This window comes from Amphibalanus amphitrite, unplaced genomic scaffold, assembly GCF_019059575.1.
Source record: "Amphibalanus amphitrite isolate SeventyFive unplaced genomic scaffold, NRLGWU_Aamphi_draft 000210F_arrow, whole genome shotgun sequence".
Classification (NCBI taxonomy): domain Eukaryota; kingdom Metazoa; phylum Arthropoda; class Thecostraca; order Balanomorpha; family Balanidae; genus Amphibalanus; species Amphibalanus amphitrite.
The window spans coordinates 411,848-426,720 of NW_024881705.1; the positions used below are offsets into that span (position 1 = coordinate 411,848).

The window sequence follows — 14,873 nt, forward strand, 5'->3', positions numbered from 1 at the left end:
TGAGGTCGACCGGTCGCCCAGTCGCGCGCGCCAGCACCGAGCTCAGGCCGCCGAGCGCCGCCCCCATTTCATGGAGCCTCTCATCAAATGTCAAGCACCAATTTTCGATTTTGAGTAGGCGATCGTGTCTGCCGGCCCGAATGACATCCTTTCTTGCAAAACAATGGCAAGACAATGCCGGTTCGATCGGCACACATCCGGACCAGCTGGGGATGCAGCTGATGATGGGTCACAGAGGAAGGGTGCGTCTGAGCACGTCCAGAGGCGGCCGATCAGACCAGCCCCGTAATGCCGAGCATTGTGATCAGGCTGTCATTTAGGAGACTGCTTGGCATCCAGCGTTGGATCCCCGTCAGATCACAGATGATCGGGCTGACTGGAGCAGTCTCAACTCATCACCGCTTTGGGTTCTGAAGCAGTGGATTCATCCCAGACAGAGGCAGCTCGCTTAGTTGGTATAGCTTCTGTAACAAATGTCATCTCGAGTCGCTAGGAGGTGTTGACTCTGTCACCACATGATTTCGCTCCTGGGTCACTTTCCCCACCAAAACTTAAGATTGTTACCCACGGTTAAATCAGCTCACAGTAGTCTGATCGTGACAAAATATCGTGAAATGGTTATGGCGCTTGAGGAGAATCATAGAACTGAGAATCATGTGACCGACAGGCCTGGTCAGAGAGCGCTGGCTGGATGGTGTCACCACCCGCGTCTTTGACAAACTTTGTGACGACCGACTGCTTGGATGATTGGCAGGGCGTCGCCGCAACTCCGACCAACCGTTTAACTCGTCGCCGTGTCGGGCGAGGTCAGTTCCGTACCTCTGAGGGACGAGGCCGACCCAAACTCAGGTCTCATCTCCACGAAATCCTACCGGATCGGACCCCTAACTCGAATCTGACTCCTTCGCCATCCAAACCCGTCATCCTCGGAGTCAGGACCCGTCACCATCCGTACCCGAACGGACCCCGGATCCGTCTCCGCCGGACCCGACCGTCCGGATCCCATCGGAATCTCCAGCTGTCCGGAAGCGGTCTCCGCTATGCCGGCGTTATGACCGAGCGTCGGCAATCAATAGCTGTGCTCCGGCACAGATTCGGCCTCGTCCTCCGGGCCGGTCAACACCAGTGTGTGGACTGATCCATCAGTCGGGCGGGGACGGAGCTCCCCGGTCGCCGCCCCGGTCCCTCCGCCGACGGACCGACGGGCGGCGGCGGCGCGCGGCGACACTGCGCCGGACACGCCGCGCCGCCGCGCCACTATTGCCCGCGCCGCGGCAATAATGGACGCCATTTCTCTCCGGCGCCAGGCAATTTAAACAGGCTGAAATCGTGCCCAGCCGGGGGAGCTAACGAAGCGGTGGTTGCACCCGCATTTTATGAGATAAAAATGTAAATGCCCGGCTCGGTTTATGTCACCGAGCGCCCCGCTCGGCTTTGGAAAGGATCGACGCGATGCTTCAAAACGACCCACACACGCTACATAATGCTATCGAGGAGTGTGCAGGCTAGCATTGAAAACCACTTTGTGCTAAAACCGGGATTAAAGACTATAATGAACGTGTTAAAATGCAGTGAAAAACTTAATCAGTTTGTATAGCCGAGTTCCGAATACATTAACCACTCGGCTCCATTAGGGCAAATGCGATTTTTATGCAGGCCATTTATAAGCTAGCCCTTCCATCTTGGGGCTCCATCGGAGGCCAATAAATCATGGCCAGTTGGGTCACCACCGGGTGGGCCGGCACACGTGACCGTCCGTCTCCTGCCGGCCACGGGCCGCTGTAAAACAGAGGCGACCCGCACCGTCCGCGGTGGCGGCCTCCCTCCCCCACAGCCGGGCCGCACCCAGCCTCCGTCACCGCCGTCAGCCAGCGCCGCCCGGTAGCAGCGGCGGCGCTCCGGGCTCAGCGACCCGGCTGAGAAGCCTTACGTCGACCAGAAGCGGCTTCATAAATATTCGGGCGTTCATATGCAGCGCAGTCGGGACGGCGAGCCATCTCATTCGCGTCGCTAAATGCTTTCTGAAGTCGCGCCATTAGCCGGGGCGAAGGCTGCTCATATTGAACGACCGCTTCGGCGAAACGCGCCCGCCCGGACCGTATTCGAGCCGGCCGGCGGCGCGCCGCCTGATTGGTGCTGCCGCCGCGCCGGACGGAGCCGCATTTCGCTGCATAGTACAAGGAAAATTAGCTTGCAGAGAGGCTGCCACTTCTCGATCAAGGCAATCGGCCGCCAGTCGGGCTGAATGCCGCGTCACGGGCGGCCAAATTCATCCGGCCGTGCTGCCATATTGCGACGCTCATATTGCGCTCGCGGAGGCGTCGATTGGGTGGCCCAGGGTACGACCGTTCGGTGACGAAATCGGCCCAGAAGCCGGGCTGGAGCGGCCGCCCTGCGCTCGTGTTTGTGGCGACGGCGGCGCAGCGCGACACACGCGGCGCGCCGGTGTATCGCAAACGTCGCCATGCGGCAGTGCACATACCGGGCGCGCCGCGAACGCCACAGACGCCGCGCCGGCTGCCTCCGCGCGGCAGCGGTCCAGTCAACACCCACGGCCAAAACACGGTCCCGGCCGCCGCGACATGGGTGTGGGCGGCTCCTAGGGCTCCCGGCCGGCGCCCGGAACCCAGGGAAGCCGTGCAGGGCGGCCGCGCGTGGGGACACGCCCTCGGATCCTGCCTCGCCGTTTTGTGGCGTCCTCATGTCCATCTCAAGCCGGATGGAGCTGTCCCTGAGCCTGGCCAAACCCGATTTGGGCTGTCCTAACCGACACCCGGCCTCTGCCATCGTTCGGTTCGTCTCGGAACCGCCCGTCACACACCCATTCGCTTCCTCTTTGACCAGCGCGGCTACCCATCCGTGAACCATCGCCCCTGAATCTCACCCTCGTCCGTCCGCCACAACCGCCGAACCCCATGAGCCGCGGCGAGCGGGCGCACCTCTCGGCCGGCTACACCTGGTTTTAATTACCGTCGCTCGTTTAGCGAAGGAATTAGCACCCCTGGGGTGGCGGCTCGCGGCTCGGGCCGGGTCGCGGCTCGCCGGATTCCTGGGCACAAAGCGTCCGTCCAGGTGAGGGGGCGGACGAGTCGTGATTAATCGGGCCCATGGCGGCGCGCCGGCTCGCTGCGCCGCTCCCGCCGCCTCTGCTGCCGCTGCCGTCCGACCAAAGGGGTGAGACCAATCCGCGCGGCCAGGTGAGCGCCGGCGCGTGACAATGGGCCGCGCCGGCCGGCGGCGAGCGACGGCGGCGGCGAGACAATACCGGTGCGGGGACGGACCACCCGGCCGGCCGGCGGACCGACGGCGACAGAGCGAGAGAGGACGACCGGCCGCGCACCGCCCGGATAGGGGGAAACGCCGAGACACACCAAACACGGACCCGGGGGGACAGGAGCGGTAACCGGGGATCCGCGAATCTCGGCCCTCTGTTCTTTCAGTACCCCGCCGTCTGTGTTTCAGTCTTTGGCCCTGGATCGGGATGAGCAGTGAGTACAGCCCGCGGCGGGCCAGCCTGGCACGGTAGGTTGGGACGCCGTGTCATCCGCCGGGCTGGGAAGCGATGGTTTCGTCACCGGCAGGGTCCAGCGGTGGACATGAAGGGAGCGGTCCGACAGGGGACACCTGGGACACCACGACTCAGTGGGGGGTCGGAGGTAAGCCGCCAGAGGGGAGGGGGACAGGGACCGGACACCAGCAACGGAGAGTGGTCAGGAATCAGCCCCCCGCCTCACACCACAACTGTTTTCTACTTCTTTAACGGGCGTCTTTCGGCAAACTGAGAACTGAGAGATTTTGCACTGAGAAACTGAGAACTGAGAGCTTTTGCACTGTTTGATGTTCACCCTCGTTGTATTGATCTCAGCAGTCAGCATCCAAACACACCGCCGAGTTGGGAGGCGATGTGGGGAGGAGCCTTCATGACTCACACGTCGCTCTGGGAGGTCTGAATCAAGCTCTGAAGCCATGGGGGCAGTCTGTAGGTCGGATGTTGCGTAAAGTTCCGTTGCTGGTCAGCCGGGCTACCGTCGGTCCCCAGCGGCCCGGGGCTGCCCTCACCGGTCACGGCTAATTCGGAGATCGCGTTTTGTGTACACACCAGTCATCGGCCAGCCCGAAATAGCGCACTCGCCACCGGCGGCGGCGCCAGTTCATGTATGCTTTAGTGCCTGGCTGTGCGGTAATGGCGCTTCATAACGCGCCGGCATGGCTGCGGTCGGCGCCGCGGCCCGCGCGGCATTCCCGGCCGGCCCGTTCACGGCGCCAAATCAGCTCTAATTGCCCACCACTTCCGTACATATGCACACAGAGTCCCAGCGGGCGGCGCCGGCTGCGCGGGCTGCCCGGCCGGCCGAGTGGCGCTCAGCAATCAATGGTTCACAACGCGGCGCGCGAGTTGAACGACCCAAACTTCTATCATTCGTAATTACATCACCCACGTCGCCAGCCGATATAATTGTATAATTCTTCCCACGTAATTTCTATGGAAACAAAGGGCGGTCATTAGTTGTCATATTTATAATCTCTCTCGGCGGCGCGGCGGGCAAATAATCTCTAATTACTGTTTTGACTCGGCGGCCCAGTCCCCGTTATTTGCCCAATGCTAATGGCTCCGTGATATTTTATTTGAGGTCGTCTATAATTACGCCAGCGCGGCGAGCGTGACGCGCTGGAGACAGACGCGGCGCGGCGGGGCGCTCATTAACCTGGGGCCTGTGCAAACGGCGCTACGACGGCCACTGTTTGATAGTGCTAATGTCACCGGCGCTCGGCGGTACGATGGGGTGGTGTGGGCAGTTCGCTGGACCATCCCGCGCAACTGGATGGCTGGAAGTCACTGGAGTCCTGTGCGGTTTTAGAGACAACTGTTCCAGCGACTGACACGGCTCGCCACGCCAGCGGAGCGGAGTAAAGCGCAGTTCGATGGCGGCAGTGTCTCGGCTTTTTGCTTGCCCAGATGGTGAAGCCGGTACTATTCTTTTCGTGCCGGTGACGGCGAAGCCACCATAGCTCGATCAGATGTCGTTTGGAGGTCCAAGTCGGAGCGTTATGTCCCTGTTGGAGTGGGGGTGGGAGGGAGGGGAGGGACTGCAGTGCCGTGGACCGTGGGACAGCGGTGCGTCCAACACGTGGCTCCAGTGCATGGCTGAACGCCAGCGGACGTCAACTGGCCATGGTGATGTGATGGCTGACGGCCGCTGGACCGAGACCGAGTCCGGCCGCTGCTCGTGGGCGCTGGGCGCTGGGCTGATAAACGGAAACCGCTGGTCACCAGCCGCTATAGTCAGCTGTTCGCAACACGCTGGTGGGTATTGGGCAGCTGGCCACTGGTCATCACTTATCAAGTCTTCAACCGCCGCGCTGATCTCTGACACTGCATTGCTCATTAGCCGCTGGTCGCTGATCGCTGGTCGCTGGTCCTTGCCTGGCGCTGGTCGGCGCTGATCGCTGGCCGGTCTGCGGTTGACACCGTGCCTGATCAATACTCTGAATGGGAGCACAATTACAGGTGCGGCCCCATTAGAACGGCTCCGACGGTAAATAACGCCGGCAAACCCGCCGTCATGGCTGCCGCAGCCCTTTCAGGTGTCATTGCGGCAAATGAGCCGCTTTGAGAAAGCGCGCAAGCCCAGAATTAAGCATAGCATATCATCAAAGCAGCTCCCAAAGGCGCACTCAGACAGTTAATTGGCCTTTCCGGGCTTGATTAGAGCTAATTGTGGGAAGTGACTGCTCAGCGCGGCGGCGCCGGTTGGGCTCGAGGCCGCTGCGGCGCGGGCGGCGAGCTCCCTGGAGGGCGTCTGCTAGGGGTGCGCTGCGCTGGGCCGTGGATGGGGTAGGGGTGGATCTGGATCGGCAGACACTGCACACAGTGGGCGGTGGGGTCGCATCGACCGCAAATGAGGAGTCAGAGCAGACGCGATTCTGGTTTGAGAGAGACAGAGGGCTTCGCTAGAGCTCCGATTGACGGCGTGACGCGTGATGGAAGTCGACTTGTCACACCGGGCCGCTGAGTGAGGCGTGGCGCTGTCATGCAAGTCTGGCTCCAGAATTTGTGGACGTCAGTCTGCCGCTCTTGGCTCCGTGGATCACCGCCAATACCATGCGTCATTGGATTGATGACAACGAAGTAGCTTAAATAAGTTTTTTTTTATAACAAAAAATCATGAAAATTGAGTCTCGCGCCTGCCAAAAAAGGGTTCAACTTTACTCTCAGTTTCTTTCATTCTCTGCTTACTGCTCCTCAAGCCTCAACCCGCCTCATCTGTATCGTCCTGCTGCTCCGTGCTCATCTGCCTGCAGCCGCCCCCGCTCCCGCCCCCGCCCCTGCCGCCCAGGCGGCGCCTGTTTTGCGACTGCCGCCCGTCCGGCCGTCCGGCCGGCCGGTCGGCTCTGTCGCGATGAGCCGATCAATATGCCTGGTGATGAGCGCGCGGCCCATGTCGCCGGCCATTTTAATGGGGCCGCCCGAGCGAGCCCCGCTCCGCCGCCGCCGCCGTCGTCTCCAAGTCGTCGACCAGATAAGAAAGCGTCCCATTGAGATGCGTCCAGTGTCACTGAGCTTTAACATATTAATGCCGGAGAAATTTTATTACATTAGCTCGGGCCGACGACGCGGCGGATAAGACCCGCGCGCCGATTGGCCGGCGCCGATAAGACACTGCTTTTGATTGGTCGCCGAGATTTAATCGGTCATGTCGTATGTTTTGTCATTATCTGTGGCCTCGATTAATTCTTGGCGACTTTTGAATTTCTAAGCGAGCCGGCCCATAAATCACAGGCGGACACAATAAGCGGCCCGAGTGGTCGCCGGGCCGGTCGGTCGGTCGGCGGCGGGCTCTGCGGAGCGGAGGAGCCGGGCTGGTGCGGCCACACGCCGCGGCACACAGGGGCGACACTAGCGGCGACAGGTCACACGGACGGGCACCGGGTCAGATCGGGCATCGGGCGCCACAGGTCACACGAGGTCACCGAGGGTCGCAGGTCACCCGAGCCGGGTCACGGTGCTACGCCGGGCGGTCGTGATCGATAGGGCTGATGTGATGTAGTGCTCCTCTCAATATGGCTCAGAGCGTGTGCCAAAGGCCTTTCCATAACATCAAGGCCTGCCCTCGTTGAAGACAGAGGCCGCTCACAGGAGACAATCAGCCCACTCTGCCGAACGTTGACCCGTCAAAATATCGCTGATCTATACCGTCGCAGATTATTCGCAGAGCGCGGGCACGGGATTCCGCCGGCGCGGAAACCGCCGGATCCGCCAGGCAGTGCGGAATAAACCGCCGGGCGGTGCGGAATAGTCCGCCGGGCGATGCGGAATGGTCCGCCGGGCGGAGCGGACGGTTCACCAGCCTGCATTATCAGACATGTCCGCCGGTGTATGGGCGTCTCATACCGGCTCCTACTGCGCGCCTGGCCGGTTCGGTGACGGGGACATTTGGACCGGGTCGCGGCGGCGGGTCGGCCGCCACCGCTCCCCGCTCTGCCCGGGACAGAGGGTGGGCGTCGGCCGACCGGTGACACCACTTGACGCCGGCGGACAATGCCGGGTCGGCGCGCGGCCGCTCACGATCCCTCCAAAGACAAACAGATCGCGCCGACAGCGGCGTCGCTAAGGGCGACGCCGCCTGTTTTTGTGTCGCATTTTGAGCTTTAGATCGGCGACGGCCGGGGCCCGCTCGGCCGCGGAGGCCAGCCGCATTATAAACAGGCTGATCGGCGCGCTATGGTTCCCGATTCGGTGATAATCTTTTGTGTCTATCATTAGTTCCGGGTTCGGGCGACAGACAAAAAGCCGCAGCCTCGCTCTCCAATAGGAGCCATTCGCCGGTGTTAATCCGCTATAATTTGAGCCTTATGATAACCGGCGAAAGGATCTCCATCGGAATGCCGGTCCTTTGATGGCCGGGTCTGGTATATCACCATAGTTTTTATCTAATTTCTGGGCATTTCTTAAATATATATCTGATTTTATTTTGACGTGGCTCATTTTTCTACATTCCGAGAAGACGGACGAACAAAGCCCCAGCGTCATTCAGAGCGCCAAGTGATCCGAAGCCGAATTAAGCCCGGTCCATTTACCACCAAATATTTGTCCCCTTCGTCGGCTCAGCATACATAAATCGCGGCCCGCGACAGCCTCAGGTCATATTTGGTCCGATAGATGTCGCCATTGTCAGCGACCGATGAGCGCAGTCTCACAGCGGCGGGGCCGTGGCGCGCTCCATGTAAGGAGAGCTGCAATAAACAGGCCGGCGGAGGGGGCTGCGCGACACGGGGGGTCGCCGCCGCCGCCGATGAAGCACCACTAGACATCAGACGTGCACTTCACGTGCTAAGCCCCGCTGTGAGAGTGGCACAGCACTCATAAAAGTTGATCAATGCACGTTCCTGATTAGTGGTGGCGCGGCGTCGGCGCTGGCGGCGGCGAACGGCTGGCCGAACGGAGCGGACCCGCCGACCGGGGCCCGGGTTTTTGTCGGCGACTCCGGTCAGGGGTCACACCCCGCGCCCGCTGACCGACGCTGGTCACTGTTGGTCACTTCTGATCACCGAGTGACCACTGCTCTATACTGGGTCACCAATGATCCCTGATGGTCCCTGCACCGGTCACAACTGGGGCCACGCTGGTCATCATTTGTCACCGCTTCATTGTAACTTTTCACCTCCGCTAGTGACCATGTGATCGTTCACTGCGTTCACCGCGTCGTTCACCGCGCTGTTGACCGTCGTTCACCGGTCACCGCGACCCGGTCACGACATCATCACGGCACCGGTGCGCCCTGAACCGCGTCACATTTTTTATGAAAGCGCCCCCGGAAGCGGCGGATGTTTGGTTCGTCCGGCAAGACGGCATCGCGACACGAACCCAAAGGCGGCGCATTGTCATTAAGCTCAATTAAGTTAAAAACCATAAATTGTGAAAACTACGGCCGTGACGGTGGCTCAATTGTATCAGCGGCACGGCTGAACGGCGGCGGCGCGCCGGGCCGGGCGGGGCAACATGACAGCGCAGATCGGCGGCCGGCCGGTGGAAAACGCGACTCGTCTCGGAGGCAGCGACGGTCGTCAGCCTGCCTCCGGCGGCCACTGACCTGACGCTGGTCCCCGCTGGTCCGGATCGGAGAGGACGGGACAGATCGGAGGAGAGTGGGACAGAGGTGACGGTACGGATCGGAGAGGAGGAGACACTGGGAACAGGGGTGACGGTACGGAGAGAGGACTGGGACAGTGGCTGCTGTACGGATCGGAGAGGAAGTTAGCCATAACAAGGAAAACGATCGGGAGAGACAGCGGTAGTTTAGCGGGCTAGGACACCCATAACCAAGCGCTACCAAAATTTTTACAAAACTCAGCTCACTGCCCCCCCCCCCCCGTGCTGGCCCATTTTCCGGACACCTCCGCTCCCCCATGCACGTTCGCCCTCCACGAGTACCGGACCGCCCTCCACGGGTACGGGACCGCCCTCCTGCCTCACTGTCACCTTCTCACTCATCGGAGGTGCTCCCCGCGACCTCGCCGCCGCAGCGGCCGACACGCCGCGCGTCGAGCTACTTTGCATAATCTTCGGAGAATAATTACAAGAAATCGGAGTTGGCCATAACTTACTGTGCCGCTGTCATTTATGGCCTGTTTTCATTAGATGAGCGCAGAACCGCTCGTAGCTTCGCGGCTCGGCGCGGCAGGGAGCCGGGAGGGGTTGGCCGGCGAGTAATTATTACGACAAAATATTCATCGGCCAGCCTAATCAAGCGAGGTTCTTGCACTCGGGTGGCGGCGTCGGCGCATTCCACTGGCATTGTGTCGGTGCAGTGCGCGCCGCCGTGAACCGTATCGGTACGGAGGCCCCGGAGGCCTGTGGGCGGATCGGGGAGGGGCCGCCGCGCCGCGCCGCCGCCTCCAGCGCGCCGCTTTTGTCGTTACGGCGCTTCTGCAGCGAGTGACGCGCAGCGGCCGGCAGCTGACGAGCGCGCACACCCCGCAGACGTAAAAGGATGATAAACAATGGCGTGCGGTGGTTAGTGGGTGTTGATTTCGACGGGTTTCGAAACGCGGCATAAAAATTCTTCAGACCGACACGTCTGGAGTGCAGAGTAGCCAGCACATTGCGGGACGACAATATGCAGCGAGCCGACCGCCAATTCAGGCCAGGTCGGTGCTCGATATGTTTCCATTAGATGAGTAACATCGCCTTGAATAGGATTATTTGGCGAGGTGAATGCATGAAAAATGATCACCGCGAGTAACGATGATATATCGGCCGTATCTGGGAATACACCTGAGAGTCGATTCCAAAATGGCTGCGCGCCGGTACGTGAAGCCTTGTCGGACGTTGCAGGGCGGGGGCGGGGGCGGGGGCGATTCGTATGCGCGCCGTGCTGGCGGACCGGGGCCGGTCGCTGCCGATCTCGGAGCCAGTCAAAACAGGCCTGATAGATGTTTGTCCGGCCGCCGCCGGCCCGCCGAGTGTGTCTCTGCAGGCCGACTGTCCACCCCGCCCCCCTGTGTGTGTCCGTGTGCCCGTACCAATATCGGCGGCTGGCCGCCCACCAACTACCCGCAGTTCGAGCGGCGCCAGCTCCAGCTCCGCCCGACGCGCCGAGCACCGGCCATTTGTTAGTTTTGAATTCACTTCCCGGCGGCACAGGTGTAATCAGAGGACCTTTTCACATGTAAACACGCACAGGTAAAAGTAACGCTCCCGGCGAAATGACAGGTCGGACATTATTTCCTGATTAGACCTTTGTTGAACGAATTCTGTGGTCGCGTCTAACGGTAGAGGCGCGCGCGCTCGCGCGAGGGCGGGCCGCCGTGGCGGGATGATTTCGGGGAGCGGCGCCGACTCGGACTCGCAGCCAAATCGAACAGTCCCGCGGGCCGCATCCAACTTGTTCACCAAGCACACCCCAGCGACATACCGGCGCGGCCGTATTGCTCAGCCGCCATTAATTTTGAAGGCTCCTAATGCATGCCGTACTGGCTTCTGCCCACTTAAATCATTGGTGCAGAATATAGTGCTGCCCCCTCGGCCGGCGCGGCGGCTCGGCCGCTCCGTGTTAATGCACCTTTGAGCGACCGGCGCGGCGGCGACCCCCGCAGCTCCCGGTGAGATGCGGCCGCATCGGTCAACATTGGCGCCTCTGGGGACGGCCGGCCGCTCCATGGGGACCCCCCGGCGCACCGCGCTGCAAGCAGGGGTGAAACACGACCGGTGAGGTGTTGGACCAGGCGGGAGGGCCGGCGGACGGTGCGCGCTGCAGAGTCCTGCAAACGACAAGGCCGTGCAGCCATGACCGGCGACGTGACAGGTCGTGAAATCACGACCGTTGTTGAGCCTGCAACCTGGTGACCTCTGTGGCTGGCACTGCACTGGCCGGCCGTTACCACCCGAACACCCACCCTTCACTCCCAACACCCACCCTGACATCCTGGTGGACAACTGCCTAGCACTTCCCCTGCAGTCTACAATCGCCGTCCGGTCCCATCAGCCCCGCACGCGCCCTATGCACCTCAGTACGCACCTGACCGCCCCTGGGGCCGTCTCTACACCTGAACCCATCAGCCCAGGTCCGGCCGGCGATCCCCCACCAGCCGGGGAGGAGCGCCATAAACAGTCGGCCGACCGTTGTGGGTAGCGCTGCTCGACGGGCCGCGCCCGGCCGGCCGGCTTATGCAGATGTTTATGAGAGGTGTTAGCCGATGCTGTTGCCAGATCGTACGAATGCCGCGAGTGCGCTTTGCAACACGAATGACACTCCCTCGGCGGCAGGGGCGGCGCCAGGTGTGAGGGAATGGAGGTGCAGTGCCAAGGGCGTCACTACATAGTTCGGTGGGTCTAGGGGAGAGCTATGCATAGAGAAGTGGAGAGAAGTGTGGAGTAGACAGGAGTCATGTGCAGATGGGAGCGTAACGATGTTTTGCTTGTCATGTCAATGCTGCAGTAACCCCGGAAGGGGAGACGTCTGAGGAGAGAGTGGGAGTTAAGGGCTCTCAAACTCAGCGAGTCTGCCTAACGAAGAGCCCCATGATCGTCTCGCACTAAGCCGGTCTGCTGCGGATGGCGCTCGTGAAGGGACTAGCAATGAACAGTGCTGACGTCGGCGACTGGGGTGGCCGTGGGCTGAGCGGCCTCCCGGCTACCTGTCCTACACAGGAGCTCAGTCAGAGTGACCGAGAACGATGCTCAGGTCAAAAGACGGGAACGCTCAGTGAGAATTTAGTAAACAAATCACAGGGTTAATTTGGAGGCTGCTGTTGCAATTGCTGCGCTCCCAAGTTCGAAGCATTTCGCCAGATGATGTAACCAGCTAGTGGGCGCATGATAACAATGCCTTTAAACCGGACACATGTTTAAGTCTCCCTTGAAATCCAGCCGTCCAGATAAGCCGCTGCAACTACGACCAACATCGATTGGCCTCTGGGTATTTTTACACAAACAAGGCAAATCTGGCGGGGCTGACCGGTGGCGGCGGGCGGTTCCCGGCGCTCCTCCGGTCCCGAATGGGGACAACGAGCGACGCGACGGAACGGGCTGGAGCGACGCGCCGTCCGCGACGTGCCCTTTGTTCACCACTTGATGCGGCCGCCACCACCAAACGAGAAGACAAAGAGGCCGGCGACAAAAACGGCTGCAATAATTGTACGGCCGATAATAATTGTTGTCGCACGGTTCGGACAAAAAGCGAGCGGCATGGCCGGTGGCCGCCGGCAGCGGACGCGCCGCCGGTGGCCCTGTGCCGTGCTCGGCCGCCACCCCCCGGTCGCTGTGGCCATTCTCGGCAGCTCGGCGTTTTAATTGCGGCCTTCCGGCGGCGCTTGCATGCGACGGTGGTGGTGTGGCCGGACGGCCTCACCGGACGGGGGAGGGCTGACCTGCCAGCGGGTAGGGCAGCGACGGCGGGTCGAGGGGTACGGCAGGATAGGGGAGTTCAGGTGACATTCATTGGTGGGAGAGAGTGAGGGCGATGCTGTTTATGGACATTTTAGTGGAATTATTAGGTTGATGGTAACACGGAGGGCACCGATCGGAGTTCAGACGTGTCGGTGGGCAGAGACTGTCAGCCGGCCGAGAATCGCATCCGTCGCCGCCGATCGTTCCCAGACGTCGCTAACGACGGGCCATCGCCGGCCGCGCGTGACACATGGAGACGACCAAGTGGCCGCACTCACAAAAAGCGGCAATATTCATTAGCTCGATTCCTGGCCGGGGCACATTAGCGGCGCGCCTGCTACAAACGAGGCGCAGCGCTCGCCATTTGGCCGCGGCGCCGGCGACGAGCCGCCGCCCGCGCCCGCTCATTACCCGCGGGCCAAAACAAACTTCATTACTTCAATCATGAAATGTGGTGTGTCAAGCGCCATTACAATTTCGCTGCGATGAGTTATAGGCGGCGGCCATTGGCGCGGCGTGGCGCGCGTGCAGTGCAGCCGCTGCCGGCGCCGGCCCGGCCGACCCGATCGCAGGTCCGCCCACATAACTCACTCAGCAACGCGGCCCATAACGGCTTGTCAATAGTGGCTCTATTATCGATTACGGAGCGGCAATTAAACGCCGACCGTGTTGAGTAAGCGCGGCGAGGCGGCGGCCGTCGCCGGAAGGGGCCGGCCCGGCCGTCGCCCGCGGCGATCCACCAGGTTAGCGGCGGCGCCAGTCGCGTCTGGCGGGCCTGACGCGTCCGCCCGTCCGCTCCCAGACTCCTGACCAGGCCGCGTCGTCCCGGCGGCGGCCAGATCACTTTAATTTCCCTAATTCCGTCCAGGCGACTGCAATTATCAGCCGCCGATTTCGCCGGCCGCCTGGCTGCGGCGGGGCCGGCGCGGGACGCGAGCGCGACTGGCCGCGACGGCTGTGGTTAGTGAGCTCCGGCTGAGTCGACACATGGGTCTCACTGGGACCGGAGCGGCTCCAACCACCATCGACAGCCGCAGCCGATCGGCGGCCGCGGCCCTGACCTGCCGTAACCGGTGCTTGGCTGGTCGGCCCGAGCGCGGCGCACTGTTTTGACAGAGTCCGACACTAATCACGTACCGTGGAGCGGGACAGCCGGCCGGCCGACAAACGGGTTGTCACGCGGCCGCCGGCCGGCGCCGGCCTGACATTTAGCCTCGCGACTTGCACGCCGCACGCGCCAAGTGCCCCTCGCGCGCTGTCGGGCCGGAGCGAGCGGCGCCAAGTGTCCGTCAGTCACGAATGGCCGTTACGCCGGGGCTGTACCGGACGCGGTGACGCACCGGCACGAAGCCGTCACGGTCTGTCGCTGTTGGTGGGCAGCGGGTAGACCACGGACCGTCCGGAGCTAGCCATGATGAGCGCCGGACGGGGACGGGGGGCGGACAGCGTCCGGCAGCGGCCCCGGTCACCACAGGCCGGCCAGTCAATCACAGATTACGGCCACGGTAGTCGATAACGCCGCTCGGACCGTGCGCGACGCGTGCGGCCGCCGAGCGCGCTCAGAGGGGACGCCGCCGGCCACGCGCGCCGGCCCGGTGGGGTGAGGGGGGACACAGAGACGTCAGCTCATGGCTGACCACCGCAGACTCATCATCATGAAAAGTGGTGCGCAAATTACCGAGTCACGTGTACGTGTTCGTGACAATTTTTCAGTGCAAAATGCTATCTATGCTTATTACCAATCGCCTGCGCGTACACAAAAGCATTGATCTATTCCCGAAATCTGAGCCAGTTCAGCCCCCTGTCCACCGCCCACCTGGCCTGATATCCCTCGTCCCCCACGGACGGACGGACGGACGGACGGACGGACGGATGATGACGGACGGGTCCCAGCCTCCGATGACGCTCACCGGCCCTGGCGGCCCGGGGAGGGGGAGACAGCGGCGCCGGCGCCGGCCAGCCGAGATAAACCAATAATTACACT

General features: G+C 61.9%; 1 protein-coding gene across 3 annotated transcripts in view; it reads right to left on the reverse strand.

Moving 5' to 3' along the window:
* LOC122385143 (zinc finger homeobox protein 3-like) overlaps positions 1–14,873 on the reverse strand; it is an 88,767-nt gene that overhangs the window by 25,499 nt on the left and 48,395 nt on the right. The gene's annotated exons all lie outside the window — the stretch shown is intronic.